Source organism: Camelina sativa, chromosome 17 (genome assembly GCF_030686135.1).
Source record: "Camelina sativa cultivar CO46 ecotype springtype chromosome 17, ASM3068613v1".
Taxonomy (NCBI): domain Eukaryota; kingdom Viridiplantae; phylum Streptophyta; class Magnoliopsida; order Brassicales; family Brassicaceae; genus Camelina; species Camelina sativa.
Genome location: NC_141896.1, coordinates 18,970,986 through 18,990,140, shown reverse-complemented (window position 1 = coordinate 18,990,140; position 19,155 = coordinate 18,970,986). Strand labels below are relative to the sequence as shown.

The 19,155-nt window shown below is 36.5% G+C and overlaps 2 pseudogenes; one reads left to right on the top strand and one right to left on the bottom strand.

Annotated features, from left to right (window-relative positions):
- Positions 1–247: 247 nt before the first annotated feature.
- LOC104759484 (GDSL esterase/lipase At1g28640-like) lies at positions 248–11,697 on the top strand (annotated as a pseudogene).
- A 1,861-nt stretch (positions 11,698–13,558) lies between these two features.
- LOC147924001 (uncharacterized) overlaps positions 13,559–19,155 on the bottom strand; it is a 54,551-nt pseudogene continuing 48,954 nt past the window's right edge.

The window sequence follows — 19,155 nt, the reverse complement described above, 5'->3', positions numbered from 1 at the left end:
ATTTTTTTTTTTTGGTCTAGAGTATTACAGTAATCTAAAGAACTTAGGAGAAATAAAATAACTCTACAGCCTAATTTTCTAAAAGGGATCTTCGTTCGCCCATTTCGCCATGATGTGTATCCCATGCATGGCATTTAGGTTTCTTTTAACTCTTTAGACGTGGCATTTAAGTGCCACTTAGCCCATATCTAATTTTGGACGTTTTTGAAGTTACTTCATTTTCAACAAATAACCACTGACTTCTCCCATAACTTCTCCACTGAAGAAGCTCATCATCTGACGTTTTCTACTTATCTTGTACTCCACCACCGTTACTGTTACTTCATCAAAATCTCGATGTTGGCGTTACAAATCGATCATCAGCTTCGGTGACTCCAGCGCCGACACCAGAAATTATCTCAATCTCTCTGACGTGGATCATCTTCCTCAAACCGCCTTTCTTCCTTATGGCAAAAGCTTCTTCCATCCTCCCTCCAGCCATCAGCTCATCATCGACTTTATCGGTACCTAATTTTCCCTCTCTTTCTTACATTTAGGCGAAACCACTGGTTTCCTCTGTCTTAGGTCGTTCTTGCTTGGACAACAAGTTATAAACCCTACTTCTGCATGAGTTTTTGTAATATCGTTGTACTATTTGGACAGCCGATTTCTTGGGACTACACTACGTGCCGCCTCACTTCGGAACCCAAAATGTGAGCTTCAATCAAGGGATCAATTTTGCGGTGTATGGAGAAACTGCATTAGATCGTGGGTTTCTTTTGGAAAAATGAATTAAATCTGATTTCTCCAATGTTATTTTAAGTGTTCAGCTTGACATCTTCAATCAGATTTTATCTAACCTATGCACCTCGTCTTCTCATGGTTAGTAGAACATTGGCCTTGTTCTCCTCAATATCTATGATGTTGAAATCGAGTTCCTTGGAACGATCTTTTTCTTTTGGGGTTTAGATTGCAAAGAGATTCTTGGAGACTCACTGATACTTATGGGAGAGATTGGAGTGAACGATTATAGTTACCCACTTTTCGAAGGAAAGAGTATCAATGAAACCAAAGAGCTATTTGTAAGTGCATCAGAGCTCTGAAGGTGACAGGAGCTTGCGAAGTGTCTCAGAATGCTGATATGCTGACGTGGCAGATGGGCTGACATGGAAGAAGATTATGGACGCCGTGATAAGAAGCGTGAAGAGGAAAGAAGAAGAAGATCAAGATATACACGAAGATATTGAGTGTATATTTGATTGAGAGAGTTAAGGGAGGATATTTCTTAGGATAAGGAATATTTCCTTTTAGTTAGGGATTCACAAGATCTAGGTTAGAGATCGTGAGTGAAGGGTTTAAAAGAGACGAGGGCTAGCCGCAAAAAGAGCTAGCACTCGTGGGAAAAGTTTGAGAGATTTGTAAACCTTCAAGCAAACAAAAAGAGCTTTGAAGGTGAGTGTGTTTTTTACTCTTTTAGATCTACACAGGGGTTTGTGTTAGATAGACAAGAGAGTAGGCTTAGATTCATAACTTGTAAAAGGGAATTTTTATAAGTTTGAATAAAAGCGTTTGCTTGGCGCATTTCCAAGCAGTTTGAGTGATTTGCTGTCCTCTATACCTTTACAATTGGTATCAGAGCAAGCACCTGATAAAAAGTTCTGATATCCTTTTTCAACAGGTGAGATCTTGCGGCAAGGGTATGGAGAAATCACTGGATTTTGTTGCGGTTCAATCACCATTGAAACTCGATCCTGAGTGCTTTGGTTTTTGGAAGGTGTCAATCAAGCAAGCCATCTCAAGCATTGACATGGAAGCTTGGTTCGCGGTGGAAGATGGTTGGTCACATCCGACGGAGAAAAATGAGAAGGGAGACATGGTGCCTAAGCACATGAAGAAATGGACAGCCGAAGAAAAAGCAGAGTCCAAACATAACTCACAGGCTCTGTCAGTTATCTTCAAGTCGTTGCCTAGGGACATTTTCATTCAAGTTCAAGGGTGTGAAGCTGCCAAGGAAGCATGGGACATTCTGGTAGTCACGTTTGAAGGCACAAGTAGGGTCAAACGTACAAGGCTGGACAACCTCGCTTCAGATTTTGAAAACTTGCACATGACAGAAACTGAGTCAGTTGTTGATTACAGTAGTCGTCTGAGTGGTATTGCACAAGAAGCTGTAGTTTTGGGTAAACGCTACAAGGACAAGAAGCTGGTGAAGAAATTCCTCAGGAGTCTGCCAGATAAGTTTCAACCACACAGGTCTGCCATTGATGTTTCACTGAATTCTGATGAGCTCAAGTACAATCAAGTGGTTGGGATGATGCAGGCATTTGAGATACAGCTGAAGAAGAAGGAAAAGATAAATGAGAAATCATTTGCTCTCAAAGCCATTGAGGAACAGAAGATTGCAGAGTCTCAGGAAGTTGCAGATGAAGAAAAAGTCGGCTTGTTGGTTAAGAAATACTTTCGCAAGATGGAAAGAGGTCAGCGGAAGGGAACATCATCGGTCTTGAAATCCGATACTGATAAGGAGATCAGGAAGGGTGACAAGCAAGAACGACAGTGTGCTGAATGTGAGGGTTTTGGGCATTACAAGTCTGAATGTCCAAACAACAAACGAAAGAACTCTTTGCAATGCTATGGATGTAAGGGCTACGGTCATACTAAGTTTGATTGTCCTTCACGGGAAAACAAGCAGAAGTCCTACATCACTTGGAGTGAGAGCGACTCAGATTAAGAGGTCGGCAAAGGAGAGGTTCTTAACAGCTTCCTTGCACTGCTGGGTGTCATTGAGGAAGATGAAGAAGATGATTTGGTGCTGGAAATCAACGACGTAGATGAGAAGGTGAATTCTGAGTCAGAAGGAGAAGAGGCAGATTTGTCAGTAGAAGATCAGATAGAGCTTCTCATCAAGACGGTGGTTCAGAAGACTCAAGACAACACACAGTTAACTTCTGAGAGAGATACCTTGCAGCTTCATGTTGCCATGATCTCTAAAGAATTAAGTGAAGAAAAGGCAAAGACTTTGCAACTTGAGAAGCAGTTAGATGAACAGCTGAAGAATATCAGGATGCTGGATAAAGGAACCAAAGATCTGGATACACTGCTGAGCACTGGAAGATCCAACAACCTGAAGTGGGGTCTGGGTTACCAAGGAACAAACACCAATCCAACCACAAAATTCGTCAAAGGAGTGGAGCCTGAGCCAGAACTGAAGGAGAGGAAGTTCTCTCAAATAACTAGAATGGGTGATCAGGTTCCTGTAAATCCGAATTCAAGAAACCCAAGGATGGTGGTGTTTCCTGAGATAAACACTAGGCCGCCATATGCTTCTAGTGGATCTCGGCAGACGACTCAAAGACCTGTTTAGCATAGTAGACGGAGAGGATGTTGGTATTGTGGTCATCTAACTCACTACAAAGCCCAATGTTATCAGTTCCAGAATCGTGTGTCTAACCTTATGCAACGTCGTGAGTTCTATCCAGCTGTAAGAAGAAACACACAGGGGTATGTCAGGAAAGATGATCTCTACTGTAATGTGGCTTTCACAGTAGACAAAACAGAGGTTGATCAGGCCAAGTGGTATTTTGACAGTGGATGCTCCAGGCATATGACCGGTGCCCGTGATAATCTATCACATCTAGAAGGTGTTGCTGGAGGAAGAGTTACTTTCGGTGATGGAGGAAAGGGTACGATCCGAGGAAAAGGCACAACTGGTGGAGAGTCTCAACCACATCTTAAGGATGTCTTCCTGGTCGAAGGGTTGAAGGCTAATCTGATAAGTATCAGTCAGTTGTGTGATGAAGGTCTGGATGTCACATTCACCAAGAAGGGGTGCAAGGCTGTTGATCAACAAGGGTCAATACGACTTAGAGGCAGGAGATCTGGTAACAACTGTTACATGTGGAAATCATCAATACAGTGTTTTAACACAACTGCTGAGTTGGATACAGAACTGTGGCACCAGAAGCTTGGTCATCTCAACATTCGCACAATGATGAAATTGGCTAATCAAGAGGTTGTGCGTGGAATTCCTAAGCTGAAAGGTGATCCACATTTCATATGTGGTCCGTGCAACAAAGGCAAGCAAATCAAGTCGTCTCATGGGCCTGTGACAGATGTTCGCACTAGCCATGCACTTCAGTTGGTACATATGGATCTGATGGGTCCAATTCAAGTTTAGAGCATTTCTGGGCGACGGTTCATCTTTGTCATGGTGGACGATTTTACTCGCTACACCTGGGTGCGATTTCTTCGTGAAAAAGCTGATGCTCTTGAATGTTTTCGCATTCTTGCCCTGCAGATTAAAAGTGAAAAATATTCAATCCAAGCTATTAGGAGTGATCATGGAGGAGAATTTCAGAATGACAAGTTTGACCAATTCTGCGGAAATCAGGGCATTGTTCATCAGTACTCTGCTCCGAGAACCCCAGAGCAGAATGGTGTTGTTGAACGAAAGAACAGAACACTCCAAGAAATGGCGAGAGCTATGCTGCATGGGAATCAAGTGCCACATCGGTTTTGGGATGAAGCTGTCAACACTGCTTGCTACATTATCAATCGTGTGTATGTTCGACCAGGGACCAACAAGACTCCCTATGAGTTATGGAAAGGAAAGCCTCCAACTGTAAGCTACTTTCATGTGTTTGGTTGTCTATGCTACATTCTGAATGACAAGGATCAGTTGGGAAAATTTGACTCGAAGAGTGATGAAGGGATCTTTCTTGGTTACTCCGGACACAGCACTGCCTTTCGTGTCTACAACAAACGCACAAGATCAGTTCAGGAAACAGTAAATGTTGTCTTTGATGATACTTCGTTTCAACGAATTGATATGGTGCATGTTCTCTCTGACAAGGATCTGGTAACTGATGATGAGAAGTCTGAGCAAGCCTCTGAGAGTTTTAGTGATCATGCCAGTCCCGGACTGTCACCAGACGAGCTACCTCCATCTTCTCAGGTTCATCGGAATCACTCCTCAGGCGATGTTATCGGTGCGATTCAGGGGGGTAGAGTTACCAGGGGCAAACAGATTGACTTTGCTCAACTGGCCGGAAGGAAACAGAAGACTGCAGTTCCAGACACTGTCTCTCAGGACTCTGAGATTGTTCAGTTTGCCTGTTTTGTTTCCACTATGGAACCAAAGAAGGCAAATTGAACAATCTCAGAGTCCTGAGAGACAGTGTCTGGAACTACAGTCTTCTGTTTCCTTCCGGCCAGTTGAGCAAAGTCAATCTTTTTGCCCCTGGTAACTCTCCAAGTATCACGGGAGAATGATTCTGGTTCTGGTTTTTGTTCAACGCCTAATGATAAGGAGTTCTGTACTTATGGGGAAGAATTCTTGTAGCTACTTGGTTTAGGGAGGAATCATTGTTTATGGGGGAGACTTAATTGACTACGTGGTTGATCTTAGGTTGTTAATGATTAAGAATATGCCAATTGAATAAGTCCGATTAGAGAGCTATTAAGACCTTGGTTTCCGCTGCAGCCCGCTGGGGTTTCTGATTGTTAGGTTCTTAATCATAGTTCTGTTTGAACAAAGCTGTTGTTTGGTTTTGCTAGATAATGATTGTTGGTTTGTCTAGTTGTTGCTTGTTCTGTGTTTGGCTTGTGTTTGTTGGAGTGTCTTTTCAGGTTGAACCAGAGAGATACTTGAGTATCAAACTCAGTCAAAAAGGGGGAGATTGTAAATGCAGATTCTGGAACAACTCGCTGTGAGAAACAAGTCGTTGTGCCGAACAGAGCGTTGTGCCAATCAGGAAGCTTCATCAGATCACATACGCAGTTCAACTGATTGACTTTGCTCAACTGGCCGGAAGGAAACAGAAGACTGCAGTTCCAGACACTGTCTCTCAGGACTCTGAGATTGTTCAATTTGCCTGTTTTGTTTCCACTATGGAACCAAAGAATCACAAAGAGGCTCTTCGGGATGAGTTCTGGGTTGCTGCAATGCAAGATGAGCTGGAACAATTTGAGCGCAGCAATGTGTGGGAACTCACTAAACGGCCAGCTAATGTCAATATAGTGGGAACAAAGTGGATCTTCAAGAATAAGAGTGATGCCAGTGGATGCATTGTGAGAAATAAAGCAAGACTTGTGGCCCAAGGTTACTCTCAAGTCGAAGGAGTTGACTTTGATGAAACCTTTGCTCCGGTAGCAAGGCTAGAATCCATTAGGTTCATGTTTGGTATGGCGTGTGCTCTCAAGTTTACTTTACATCAGATGGATGTTAAAAGTGCATTTCTAAATGGGATTCTACAAGAAGAAGTGTTTGTAGAACAACCGAAAGGCTTTGAGAACCCACAACATCCTGAGCATGTGTACCGTCTGAAGAAAGCACTATATGGTCTCAAGCAGGCTCCAAGAGCATGGTATGAGAGGTTAACAACGTTTCTTCTGGATCAAGGATATGTTCGTGGAAGTGTAGACAAGACACTGTTTGTTCTCAACAACAACAATGCCTTGATGTTTGTTCAGATCTATGTGGACGACATTATTTTTGGTTCTACCTGTCAATCTCTAGTGCAAAGGTTTGTGAAGAACATGTCACAGGAGTTTGAGATGAGTATGGTGGGAGAGCTGAAATACTTCCTGGGTCTGCAAGTAGAACAATCAGCTGATGGGATCTTTGTGTCTCAAAGCACCTATGCTAAAGAATTGGTTCAGCGATTTGGTTTAGGGAAGAGTAAAGAAGCCAAGGTACCTATGGGAGTCAATGACAAGCTTTCAAAAGATGAGGAAGGAGAGAATGTGGATGAAAGACTATACAGAGGTATGATTGGGAGCTTGCTCTACCTGACAGCAAGTAGACCTGACATTTGTCTGTCAGTGGGGATTTGCGCACGGTACCAGGCCAAGCCTAAGTTGTCACACTTGCTAGCAGTCAAGAAGATCATCAAGTATGTCAAGGGGACAGTGAACTTTGGTATTTTCTTCACCAAGGATACCAACACCAGTCTGAGCGGGTACTGCGATGCTGATTGGGCCGGTTCTGTGGATGATCGCCGAAGTACAAGTGGAGGGTGCTTCTTTATGGGCAACAATCTAATTTCATGGCACAGCAAGAAGCAAACAGTGTCTCACTGTCAACCGCTGAGGCAGAATACATTGCCTTGGGCAGCTGTTGTACACAGCTCCTGTGGATGCGTCAAATGTCCTCTGACTATGGTATGGATTCTGACACTTTGTTAGTTCATTGTGATAATTTGAGTGCTATAAACATCTCTAAGAATCATGTCCAGCATTCTAGAACAAAACACATAGATATTAGACACCACTTTGTTCGTGAACTTGTTGAGGCGAAACTGATTGAGATAGACCATGTGAGCACTGATTTTCAATTGGCTGATTTGTTTACTAAACCTCTGGATTTCAACAGATTCATAAATCTGAGGAAGTCTATTGGTGTCTGTGAACTCTAACTATTTCTCTGAGTTGTGTTGGTCTAAGGCAGGAACTGGAGCTAGAACAGATCATAGAAATCCTGGAATATATAGGAGATCAACATCTGAAAGAGTGTGGGAAGTAGCTGCCTGTCATGCCGGTCTGTCCATCCTGTTAAACGTTGTCATGATTAAGGAGGTCAAAGAGCTGTGAAGAGACATGTACAGTCATTCGAAGGTTTAATAACCTAAGTAATGATGAGTTCCAAATCAGTGACTGACACAATCAATTGATGTCACTGAAGCTCAAGATGCTGAAGCAGTCATCAGAAGGCTGTATGGAGAAAAAACAAAAAAACAAAAAAAAAAAATAATAATAATTATGTGCTCTTCAAAGAGATGAACTCCAGCTGCCTTAACATGTTGGGATGGACTGGAGACTAAAGGCATGCCAGTGTGAAAGACTACCCACATGCAACAGTTCTCTGATCTTCGACAATGCAAAAGGTTGTGATAGTTTCTAGTTAAGGTTCTGAACAAGTGGCTGATACAACAAAGGTCTGGTTAGTGTTCTTTCCTCTGCACTGTTTAATCTTTAACGAAAAAAAAAAAAAAAAAAAAAAAAAATTTAATGCTCATGTGTGCTTAATTCTCGGTCAGGGTCCCTCATGAATCTGTCATTAGTGGCTGTGTGTATCTGTGTGGTTGATTCATGAATCTGCTAATTTGGATTGAAAAAAAAAAAAGAAGGAAGAATGAGATTTATTAATGCATTAATATTAATTGAGATTGATTGAATTAACGAGTGAATGCAGTCAAATGAGGAAATAGATGCAGTGTACACTAATGTTTAATTAAGTGGTTTCAGGAAAACTTTAATGTTTTGGGCCGAGTTTGTGCAGCCCATTGAGACTCACGGAGGTGTATAAAAAGGAGCAGCTAGGGTTATGGCGTTTTCCTCATCCCCTTTGCGATTTCAATCCTGTGTCGATTAATCTTCTGCTCAAATCTCTCTTTCTCCATTCGATCAACGCTCTATCAACGATGAAGTCCATCTTTAGTGGTTTCCAATATGACTCCAGCTCAGATGAGGAGCTTCACACTCCACCGTCCTCGTTGCCTCCGCCTACTCCACTTGCTCTGATTGATCCCGCAACTGCCATGGTGGTCTACCAGCCTCAGGAGGAGTCTGTGACTGCATCACCGACTCGGGTGGATCGAGTTCCCTCGCCTTCTCACGGGAACCAAGAAACCTGCGACTCTTCGTCTTCTCCGCCGAGAGAGGTGACTTCTCGATTTCCGGTGGTCGATCTCACTAGTGATGTTCCTGTTCCCACAGTGTCGAATCAGGGGATCTCGTCTCGTCTGCGTAAAAGACAATCAGCTGTGGATACGGATGGTCGTGAATCCAAGCGTCCGTCTCTCCGAAAAGACAAGAGTGTGTCCTCCTCACGCGGTGCATCGTCAAAGGACTTTGACACAAAACGGTTCATGTCTGCTGAGGCTGCTCGACGGTATGGTTTCTTCGCCTCTTGAACCATAGCTGCTGAGGTTTGCTATACTCAGGGAGTAGGTGTTTCTACTAGGGAGCTGCTTGATCAAGCTGGTCTGTTGAAAACAGTCACCCAAATTGTCCCTTATGATTCTGAGGTTGTTTATGAGTTCTGGGCAAATCTTCCTACAGTTAAGGTTGAAGGACACTCAGTTGATGTGCTTGTCAGAGATTGGATGTACGAGTTTTCCCCAAGCCGCATCAATGCTTTGTTTGGTCTTCAATCAGTTGATGTTCGTGAACAAAAGCTACAGACAGCTACAATCCTAGAGGAGGATCTCGCACTCTTTTTGTCTGGTGGTCAAGTGAAGACCTGCAAGCAGCTTGTGTCGACGGCAATCAAGGACCCAGTGATCAAGGATCTGAATAAGATTTGTTGCAGCAACTGGTCTCCCACGGTGAATACAAGGTACATATCCGCGAACAGAGCCATGGTGATCTACATGATCATGCATCGTATTCCGTTTGATTTTGGGAGGATGATCTATGAACAGATCATACAGTTGGGTCTGCAAGCTCAGTCAGGGTTTCGTCTACCTTTTCCTAGCCTTATTCATCAGCTCCTTGCAGCTCAGCGACCTGTTCCGAGTCTTCAGCAACAAGACGTGAAAAAGACAAAGGGGAAGAAGACTGTGTCGCGGCCCGCTGAAAAGACTATTCACAGTGGTACATCTGCAGAGCGCAAAGCCATCCGGTTGGTGATCAAGATCCTGCAAGATGCCTTGGACGCTGGTAAGTAGTTTCTTACTTTGATGTTTGCTCCAGTTTCTGGTTTAGTTTCTTGGTATTTTTGACTAAACTGTGCCAAACAAGCAGGGGGAGATGAGTCTGATTCAGAGGCCTGAGGGGGAGATTAAGCTATGGGGGAGCAGTTGTTATTGTTGGTTGTTATTGTTGCTCACTGTTTTTACTGTTTTTATTGTTTCTCCCCTGTTTAAGACTTGAGACTTGTTTTATTTTGTTTCTGTTTTGGCTTTGAACAATTTATTTTTACAAGTCTTTATCGGTTAACCATTTTATGTTGATTGCTGGAATATTTTGCTAGTACGGTTGTGTTCTTGTCTTGGCTGTGTTGTCTGTGCGTTTTCAGGCTTGATGCTGCGGTTGCTTGTGTGGCAAGATTCAGTCAAAAAGGGGGAGATTGTAAGTGCATCAGAGCTCTGAAGGTGACAGGAGCTTGCGAAGTGTCTCAGAGTACTGATATGCTGACGTGGCAGATGGGCTGACGTGGAAGAAGATTATGGACGCCGTGATAAGAAGCGTGAAGAGGAAGGAAGAAGAAGATCAAGATATACACGAAGATATTGAGTGTATATTTGATTGAGAGAGTTAAGGGAGGATATTTCTTAGGATAAGGAATATTTCCTTTTAGTTAGCGATTCACAAGATCTAGGTTAGAGATCGTGAGTGAAGGGTTTAAAAGAGACGAGGACTAGCCGCAAAAAGAGCTAGCACTCGTGGGAAAAGTTTGAGAGATTTGTAAACCTTCAAGCAAACAAAAAGAGCTTTGAAGGTGAGTGTGTTTTTTACTCTTTTAGATCTATACAGGGGTTTATGTTAGACAGACAAGAGAGTAGGCTTAGATTCATAACTTGTAAAAAGGAATTTTTATAAGTTTGAATAAAAGCGTTTGCTTGGCGCATTTCCAAGCAGTTTGAGTGATTTGCTGTCCTCTATACCTTTACACTATTAGAGTATCAATGTTCCTCTAGTCATCAAAGCTATTTCTTCTACGATTGTGGTAACATATGTTTACCTGATCCCCCTCAAACAGTCATATGTGTGTAATAAATTTTAACAACTTCAACAAACATGGATTGATCGATTTAGGGGGGAAAAATTTTTGGTCCCCGGAAACTTCCCAATCGGATGTTGTGCGGCGTATCTTACTCTATTTCAGACCGCATCAGAAGAACACGACCCTCTCACAGGTTATCTACCATAGCTCAACGAATTTGGAGAGCACCACAACGAACAGCTTAAGAGAGAACTCAAAAGACTCCAAGAATTATACCCTCATGTCAACATCCTATACGCAGATTACTACAACTCTTTGTACCGGTTATACCAAGAACCAGTCAAATTTGGTCCGTGCCTTTCTAATTTTTTTTTGTCTTTGACCGTCAGTTTGATCTTCTAACCAATGTTTTATATGGTCCCTTTTAGGCTTTAAGAACCTACCTTTGGCTGCTTGTTGTGGAGTCGGAGGTCAATATAACTTCACTGTCGATGAAGAATGTGAACACAGAGGAGTTAGCTATTGTCAAAACCCTTCTGAATATGTGAATTGCGACGGTTATCATTTAACCGAAGCCACACACCTGACAATGGCTCAAGGTATACTCAATCGTCCCTATGCAAATCCTGCTTTCAACTGGTCCTGCTTTGGCACTAAATTAGTGGATAAAGAGTGTTCTTCAGCAGTTAATATTCAAGTTTTGTGAAAAGGGTATAACCTATGTTGTAATAGTGATGATAAGAACAGGTCCCTCATGGCAAGGTTTTGACATAATATATTATTGACTTATGATTCTACTTGATGATGATAGATGCAAACAAGAGATAATCTCTAATAATGATAAGGTCTATAGAATGTCAGGAAAATTATGTGTGACTGAAATGTGTGATGCAAGATTGCTCAAGGTTTGGAGGGAGAAGTTTGAGGATACCTATCGATTAATTGCCTTCAAGAAGATAATTGTTGTGCTGATCTTCTTGTCAAACACAGCTATCAGTGTTTCAGCTCTTCTCCAAGATCAAATTGTAAAAGATGCATCGTTTTTGACTTAGAACATTCATCGGTTAGAGAAAAAAAATCAAATTAAGTCAACAAAATATTTATACCATTTTTTCCATATATTTCTAGTTTTCCCATATAAAATTTCTGCTAGATATTAATTGAGTATTTAGATGATTAGGTAAGATACATGATTTTCTCCTGCTCTTTATAAAGCAAACAAGTCCAACATTATGTGACAAGTCCAGTGAGTGCAATGAACATTGATGAAATTATCTAGGGTTGCCGAGAATGCAATATAAGAAAACATTTCGTTTGTTGTTAGTGATTGTCTATATAGTTTTCGTTTTTACTTATCTTAAATAAGGCTCATTTGAATTACTTGCCTAGGTCAACATGGTATCAAAGTGCCAGCTTTATTGAAGCAAACATCACAAATCTAACATTATATTTTAAACTTGTTTCGTGTTTTTTTTCTTTCCTTTCTTTTGCGTGTGTGTGAACTTGTTTGTCTCATAATGTTGGACTTGTGATGTTCACTTTAATACTACTCTTCGGTTGCAATTTATCCGCTTTCACTCTGTTGGTTTACAAACTCCAGCATAGATTTCTGTTAGTTTGTGTATCTACTCTCCTATAATGAACCTGACAAACAAAATCTGAACTTAGTAAAAATTAACTGATGTCAAACTAACATGACTAAAAATAAATTTTCCGTTCTCTCGTCTCTATCATTCTCTTTTTGTCATATCAATCTCTTTATTAGATCTCTTGTAGTTCTCAGAAAACAAAAGAGAACGAAGAAGACGAAAGAACGACAAGGGTTCATTTATAATTAATCAATGTGTACTAGTTACAAACTAATTTATAAAACTATTAACTAGTTCATAATGAGTTATGTAATCCATAAGAGAAAGATTCCAATATTAATACATAAAAGCTTCCAAGAATAAAAATAGGTTATATAAACATAGTTTTGATACATGTTGTTTGTATATCGTATTCTAGATTATTAAATTTTAAATAAAATAAATAAATTATGAATTTCATATCGAATTTTACTTAAATTAATTTCATTATGAATATGAAATATAAATTTTCATTAATTTTAAGAATTTTATAAGAATTTTTCAATAACTTTATAAGAATTTTTCAAGCATTTCTAAGAATTTTGGGTTCTTCTTCAATTTTGATTCGGGCTTGGTTGAATTTTATTGGATTTCTTTTCCGGTTCAATTTCTTTTTCAAGGTAAGCTAAAATCATTTACTCAATGTGTATATTAAATCATTTAATCGGCTGCTAATGGGTTAATATAGAAGCACAATGGTTACTTAAAGTATTAATATGGGGTGCATACATAGATGGTTTATTTATTTTTTATGAAATGCAAAATTTGCGTATAGGCTAGTTTTTGTTTTTGGCTAAGAATCTCTCTTACTCAATCTACAAATGTATGAACTTCTTTTCCTTTTCTTTTTAGACAAGTATATCCTAGGGAAAAAGGTAGAACACTGATTTATGTAGATTTTTTTTTTCTAATTATCACTACATTTTCTTATCCAATTACAGCTAAACAAAATTATATCCCACATAAATAAAATAAAGGAAAAAATAGCTTCATGAGATGTCAAAAATTATGAAAAGGAAAAAAACTACATAAATCAGATTCTAAATTATGAAATTTAGAATAATTTAGTATACTTTGTGAATTTTACATGAAATAAATATAAAATAAGAATTTTATATTAAAGTTTACTTTGAATTATTTCATTATGAATATGAAATATAAAGTTCATTAATTTTAAGTATTTGTTTTAAGAATTTTTTATTTTTCAATAACTTTATAAGACTTTTTAAAATATTTCTAAGAATTTCGGGTTTTTCTTCAGTTTCGATTCTGGTTTGGTTGAATTTTATGGGGTTTCTTTTCCATTCAGTTCTTTTTCCAAGTTAAGCTAAAATGATTTTTAAAGTTGTATATTAAATCTTTAAATGAGCTGCTAACAGGTTAATATAGAAGCACAATGGTTACTTAAAGATTTTGATATGGGCTGCATATATAGAAGCATCTGAAACTAACCCAAAAATATTTTAAATCGATCATTATAGATATACTTGCACGTAGCGGGTTAATAACCTAGTAGTTATATTATACTATATTATAATTGATTAGATTTTTAGCATACAGTCTAATCTGATTAATAAATATACATTCGTATTAAAAAAATGATATTTGTAATTTACCATTGTAGAAACATCAAGTTCATGAAAAGAATTCAGTATGTTTGGATTTAAGAAACTTTGTTCATCAGATTGTTGTACATATCCATGTGAATTGGATAATGGTGGTTGTTGCTGCTGCTTAAGCGAAATAAAAACGAATTCAGTTATTAAACCATGTTGATGGTTTAATGATAGCATATAGTTTTATGTATGCCTCATAATAAATTGTATCTTAAGAGAAAAAAGACTAACTGAAATAACTGATAATTGGTAGAAACAATATTTATGTATATGAAATTTATATAACTTACCATTGTAGAAGCATCTGGCTCTTGAAAAGAATACATCATGTTTGGATTTAGTAAATCTTGGTGATCAGATTGTTGTAAGGATCCATGGGAATTCGATAATGACGGTTTTTGCTGCTGCTTATGCAAAATAAGACAGATTAAGTTGTTAATATATTACCATTGATTGTTTAGCTCATGAATGTAATAAAATAAATAATAATATATAATTTAAAACCTAGTTTTTTTTTTGGGAAGACCTTTTGTTATAATGATTAAATGTTCTATAAAATGTGTAAGAGTATCTAACATACCACGTCAGGTGCATATTGTGGTATTGTTAATGACTCTAGCAATGGGACTAGACTTGGTTGTGTACTCGTTGTGGGAGTAGCCTCGCTTATTGCTGGAACGGAGAGTAATCCAGCAAATACTTCGTCCATGTTCTCAGTTTCTACCATTGTAGGGTCTTGCCTAAGCTCCTTTATATTTCACAAAGGCAAAACTTAAGTTTATTCATCAATATAGACATGTCACAATAGAGTTTAATATAAAACTTGAAGCACGAAAAAAAAAAAGGTATACCATTGATTGAGGAAATGGTTCTGGTGACGGAGGGGAACCACGACGGACTAAATGGCAAACTTTGATCATCGAGCATATTGACTTGTTTAACTGGAAGATCGATACGTACCTGAGGCATAATCATAAATTGAATTAGCACACATGTTTGGCTTCCCTTTTACTAAACTAGCTAGGTAAGTACAACAATTCGTCCCATGTATTTAAATACATGCTGTTCTTATAATCTAATACCATATTCTATATTATTAAATTTTACATGAAATAAATATAAAATAAAAATTTATATTAAAGTTTAGTTCAAATTATTTCATTATCAATATGAAATAGAAAATTTGATTAATTTTAAAAATTACTTAAGAAATTTTTAATAACATTATAAGACTTAAAAAAAATTCAATAACTTTATAAGACTTTTAAAAGAATTTTTTAATAATTTTATAAGACTTTCTTTAAGCATTTCTAAGAATTTTGGGTTCTTATTCAGTTTTGATTCTGGTTTGGTTGAATTTTATTAAGCTAAAAGAATTTTTAAAATTGTATATTAAATCTTTTAATGGGCTGCTAACGGGTTAATATATAAGCACAATGGTTACTTAAAGATTTTAGTATGAACTGCATATATAGATGGTTTACATTAGTTTTTTATGAAACGCCAAATTTGCGTAGAGACTAGTTTTTGTTTGTGTCTAAAGAATCTCTTACAACGTAGTAATAATAATAATAATAATAAAATCTACATAAATCAGTGTTTAACCTTTTTTCTCTAGAATACACCTTTCTAAAAAGAAAAGAAAAAAAGTTCATACATTTATAACTAACAAAATTATATCCCATAAAAATAAAAGAAAGAGAAAGAAAATAGCTTCATGAGATGCAAAATTATGAAAAAGGAAAAAAAAATCTGATTATCTTGTTTCTATACCTTTCCATGCTTGACAAAATCTCTAAAAAGTGTAACGGTTGCAAAAAGAAAACAGACAGTTAAAGCCTGTAAACAATATTAGTCGTGTCGTGTCAGTTGAAGAGAATCATCATAACCAACGCAACGAACGGTGATAGATTTGGGTAGAATCCATGTAAATAGCACGTGTAACAATCATTGTCTCCCTGTCTTTTTTTTTCCTAACATAACCTTCCATGCTTTTTTATATATATATATATTCTTTTTTCATTTTATTTCTATGCTTTACTTTTAAAAAATATATTACCTTTTGGGAAGAAAAATACAAAAAGACTTTTCTAATTTAAGGCAGTGATAGGTGACCATAAAAAGCGGGACGTTTTCCTAAAAAGTAGAAAACCGCATTAGTTACACCAATCACACTTATATTATTGATTTACGTTTTTATGGAAACAAAAAAACGAAAACCGCTTTGTTTTTTTCTCTCTCCTATAAGTAAAAAACCGCACCCTCCAATAAATACTTACCATTTATGGTGCGGATTTTCAAAATCCGCTTTTCTAATTCTTTAATTAATAAAAATATAATTATGTAGTAAATGATACTCATAAATTATCAATAATAAAATAAACAGTATTACATATTAGAAATTACAAAATTTTATTTATTAATACAAAAAAAGAAAAATATAAAACATATTAGTTATTAATAAAATAATATGAATTCCGTACCGCAAATAAGAGATACTATTGCAAATATGTTATGGAAAAATCAAAGTAATCGATAATTTTTTTTAAAAAAATTGTATTTTTTATATAGTTGAACTTTTTATCAATATGTCAAAAAAAATTTACTTTTTGATCAACTATAGTATTTAAGATTTATAAATACAATTATTTTTATTATTAATTCATAACATACAATAATACACAAACATACTAATTATTAATAAATTTATTTATAATATATGTAATCTGCACCGCTTTTCCTTTTTTTACCATTCACACAATTAATACTAAACCGCAAATAGTTTTTTCACCAATCAAATATCATTCTGTACCGCTTATTTTATATAAACCGCACTTGTCCCGCAAACCGCATGTACCGCAGTTGATACGTACCGCACTCTAAAATCGCTTTCCCTGCACAACCAAAACCGCGGTCACCATTCGGGTTAATAACCTAGTAATTATATTATATATTATAATTGATTAGTTTCTTAGCATACAGTCTAATCTGGTTAATAAATATAAATTCATATTAAAAAATGATATTTGTAATTTACCATTGTAGAAACATCAGATTCATGAAAAGAATTCGGTATGTTTGGATTTAATAAACTTTGTTCATCAGATTGTTGTACATATCCATGGGAATTGGATAATGGTGGTTGTTGCTGCTGCTTAAGCGAAATAAAAACGAATTCAGTTATTAAACCATGTTGATGGTTTAGTGATAGCATATAGTTTTATGTATGGCTCATAATAAATTGTATCTTAAGAGAAAAAAGGCTAATTAAAATGATAATTGGCAGAAACAATATATATGTATATGAAATATATAACTTACCATTGTAGAAGCATCTGGCTCTTGAAAAGAATACATCATGTTTGGATTTAGTAAATCTTGGTGATCAGATTGTTGTAAGGATCCATGGGAATTCGATAATGCCAGTTTTTGCTGCTGCTTATGCAAAATAAAACAGATTAAGTTATTAATATATTACCATTGATTGTTTAGCTCATGAATGTAAAAAAATAAATAATAATATATAATTTAAAACCTGGTTTTTTTTTTGGGAAGGCCTTTTGTTATAATGATTAAATGTTCTATAAAATGTGTAAGAGTATGTAACATACCACGTCAGGTGGATATTGTGGTATTGTTAATGACTCTGGCAATGGGACTAGCTAGACTTGGTTGTGTACTCGTTGTGGGAGTAGCCTCGCTTATTGCTGGAACGGAGAATAATCCAGCAAATACTTCGTCCATGTTCTCAGTTTCTACCATTGTAGGGTCTTGCCTAAGCTCCTTTATACTTCACAAAGGCAACACTTAAGTTTATCCATCAATATAGACATATCACTATAGAGTTTTATATAAAACTTGAAGCACGACAAAAGAAAAAAAAGGTATACCATTGATTGAGGAAATGGTTCTGATGACGGAGGAACCACGACGGACTAAATGGCAAACTTTGATCATCGAGCATATTGACTTGTTTATCTGGAAGATCGATATGTACCTGAGGTAATCATAAATTGAATTAGCACACATGTTTGGGTTCCCTTTGACTAAACTAGCTTGCTAAGTACAACAGGTCGTCCCATGTATTTAAATACATGTTGTTCTTATAATCTTATACCATATTATTAAATTTTACATGTAATAAATAGAAAATAAAAAAATTTATATTAAAATTTACTTCAAATTATTTTATTTTGAATATGAAATAGAATATTGATTAATTTTAAGAATTACTTAAGAAATTTTTAATAACATTATAAGACTTTTTTTAAAAAAATTCAATAACTTTACAAGAATTTTTAAAGAATTTTTCAATAATTTTATATGACTTTTTAACCATTTCTAAGAATTTTGGGTTATTATTCAGTTTTGATTCTGGTTTGGTTGAATTTTACTGAGTTTCTTTTCCAAGTTAAGCTAAAAGAATTTTTTAAATTGTATATTAGATCTTTTAATGGGCTGCTAACGGGTTAATATAGAAGCACAATGGTTACTTAAAGATTTTAGTATGAACTGCATATATAGATGGTTTACATTAGTTTTTTATGAAACACCAAATTTGCGTAGAGGCTAGTTTTTGTTTGTGCCTAAAGAATCTCTTACAACATAGTAATAATAATAATAAAAAAGAAATCTACATAAATCAGTGTTCAACCGTTTTCTCTAGGATACACCTTTCTAAAAAGAAAAGAAAAAAAAGTTTATACATTTGTAGATTTCTTATCCACCAAATATATCTAAACCCCATAAAAATAAAAGAAAGGAAAAGAAAATAGCTTCATGAGATGTCAAAATTATGAAAAAGGAAAAAACAAATCTGATTATCTTGTCTCTATACCTTTTCTTTTTTTTTTTTCTTTTTTTTTTTTGTCTCTATACCTTTCCATGTTTGACAAAATCTCTAAAAAAGTGTAACAGTTGCAAAAAGAAAACAGACAGTTAAAGCTGTAACAATATTAGTCGTGTCATTTGAAGAGAATCATCATAAGCAACGAACGGTAATAGATTTGGGTAGAATCCATGTAAATAGCACTTGTAACAATCATTGTATCTCTGTCTTTTTTTTCCTAACATAACCTTCCATGCTTTTTTATATATATATTCTTTTTCATTTTATTTCTATGCTTTACTTTTTAAAAATATATTACCTTTTGGGAAGAAAAATACAAAAAGACTTTTCTAATTTAAGTAAAACCCACTGATTTAGTGACAACTCATTGTCAATTCACAGCCTTTTTTATATATATATTTTTTTTTCATTTTTTTT